Genomic DNA, 2,997 nt, shown 5'->3' on the forward strand with positions numbered 1-2,997 from the left:
CAACCACTAGGAGGTTGAACAGTTCATCACACTGACTAAAACCTTCCACCCTGACCTAAACTTCACAGGGACCATCTCGAACACCTCCCTCCCTTTCCTAGACCTCTCCACCTCTATCTCCAGTGACCAACTAAACATTTACTACAAGCCTACTGACTCTCACAGCTACCTGGACTACATCTCCTCCCACCCGACCTCCTGTAAAAATGCCATCCCTTATTCTCAATTCCTCTGCCTCCACTCGCATCTGCTCCCAGAAGGATTAGTTCCACCATAAAACATCCAAGATCCTTTTTTTTAAAGACTACAATTTCCCCTCCCACGTGGTCGACAATGCCCTTGAACCCATCTCTCCAATTGCAACAGGGATCCCTCCTGGTCCTCATTTTCCACCGCACCAATCTCGCATACATCATATCATCCTCCGCTGCTTCCACCACCTGTAAACAGACCCCATCACTCGGGGTATATTTCCCTCTCTACACCTATCCGCATTCCGGAGACACCATTCCCTCCCTCGGCAGGTCCATGCCCCCCCCCCCCAGATCAATCTCCATCCCTGTCACCTTTTCCTGCCACCACAGGAAATGAAAAACCTGCACCCACACCTCCCCCTCACCTCCGACAAGGTCCCAAATAATCCTTCCACATCCCACAGAAACCTATCTATACTTCCACAAATGTCATCGACTATGTCTGTTCCACCTGATGTGGTCTCCTCTACATCAGTGAGACAGGACACTAACTTGCAGATCATTTCAGAGAACATCTCTGGGAAACCCGTGCCAACCAACCCCACGGCCCCATGGCTGAACACTTTAAATCCCTCTCCCACTCCACCAAGAACAGACGATCATATTCCTGTTCAATTCCAACGAATAAATACAAAATAACCGAGACTGAATTTGGGATGATATTAACAGAATTTATTTTGATCTAAGCATGAATGGATTATTTTGACATTACAGGTGGAGAGATTCACTTCCTGAAAAAGCAGCACAAGTGATATAAGCTGGCACCAAACCGAGTTTGGTTAATACTGAGGCAAATATACAGCATACAGTATTGAGTGAAATTAATAAAGAAACTATCTTAACCCCGGAACAAGATATAGTGTATTAAATATGAACAAAGACACAAGTATTTTAGGATGTAATAGAAAAGTAATTTATAGTATATTGAAATGCAAACAGAGATGTGAATTTGTGTCTCTACATTCTTCCTAGCTAAATTAATCATTTCAGAAATGCCTTTGTTAATTTTCATGTATCACCTCGTCGGTCCACTCCACGAACCTTGCTAGGTCCTTGTTAAATTCTGAACCATCAGGCGATGGTTCACAGTGGTTGCGAGTTTCATATTACAGCAAATTGTGATGTTGTCCAGAGAGTCAGGTGGATTTTATTGATATCATTGAACCGAATGCTTGGAATATTTCCGGTATGAATCATGCGAATTAGAGCCTCTGAAAGAGACAAAGTAGGAAAGATGAATTTCGGAAAAATGAAGTTTTCACGTCAGAGAGAGATCACTTCGCCCATCATACCTGTATCACTTGAAAACAGAACCTGCCAGCCAACACCCACTTTATAGCATGTTGTCCATAACCCTGCAGGTGATAGCACTTGAAGTAAACATTCGGGAATATTGTGTAGGGTCTAATCCATTATCAACATAGATATGATCTCCAATACTGTAGGTCCTGGCTGATGGGGAAAAAGTAGGGGCAGAACTTATCAATATTCAAACAGTTGGTACAGCCCTGAGGAGCTAATAGACCCATTTCTAAACGTTGTTTCTCAGGACATTTTGACAATTTTTGACTTAATAGCATTGTAAACTTACATGAAAAAAAATGCAGACCTGTTCCCCAGAAATGCTGACAGCAACATACCTTTACTCAGTTAAGATCAGCAACATGAATTAAGAAAGTTTTTAAAAATCTTTCTTTTAACTAATTATTGACAACACAGATTTCACAAAGTGAAAAGTACAGAAGGGAAGGGTGGAGGGGTAGGTATGTACGATGTTCACTTGTGAGAAACAAAGCTCACACACTTCAATAGTTTCAGTCCAAGACAAAATCTGAATCCGTAGTGCCCTTTATTTGACTCTTGCAAGAGGGTGTGATGTCCACTGTCGACAAGGCAGGGACATACACACTGAATTTAACTAATACACAATATTTATGTAATTTTGTTTTTTTTTATATCCTATTGCTCCTCCCAGTTTGCATCTTCCACTTCCCTAAGACCAGCACCCATTACTCCTGTTTATCTCTTGCCTTATCCGGCCTTGTCTGTGAGAAAATGCTTAATTCTGGTCTCACAAGGCCGTTTGACCTCATCCCGCTGTGGGTCATTGTTAGGCATATCCTTTCTTCATCATTATCTACTCCCTCCATTTGTGCCTTCCCCTACCAGACTGATCCTTATGACCCTTTTAATTGGGGTTTGTTCCAGTGTTTCTGTAAAAGTGGGAAACAGATGTTTATACCTACTGTTTGTACAGGCGTATCTAGCATAATTCGCTCCCCTCGCAGCATCTTATCTATTCGTCTGTAATATCTACCATTGTTTTGCAGTCACGTTTCATTCTTGCATACAATTTTAGCTAATACAAAACAATTATGTTGGGCCGAAGGGCCTGTTTCCACACTGTAAAGTAATCTAATCTAATCTAATTATGTATTTCCTCCATGTAGTTTCCATTCTTGTTGACTCAGCTCTTGGCTGAAACAATTACACACTGGTGTGAGTTCATTTACTTTGTATAAGTAATTATAATTGCAGAAATAACACTACTTTACCTATATCCCACACACTGTTCCCTGATATCTGGTTGCATTTGTGAGCAACAGATGAACCTGCGAACCACATTCAGGATGGTACTGCAGGTATTTCGGCAGATACTGTGTACACGGAATTCTCCCATAAATCAGCAATGGCATGAACATGTATTTTTTATGGTGTTTGAAGCCAAATAAAATTGAACAAT

This window comes from Chiloscyllium plagiosum, unplaced genomic scaffold, assembly GCF_004010195.1.
Source record: "Chiloscyllium plagiosum isolate BGI_BamShark_2017 unplaced genomic scaffold, ASM401019v2 scaf_78999, whole genome shotgun sequence".
NCBI lineage: Eukaryota > Metazoa > Chordata > Chondrichthyes > Orectolobiformes > Hemiscylliidae > Chiloscyllium > Chiloscyllium plagiosum.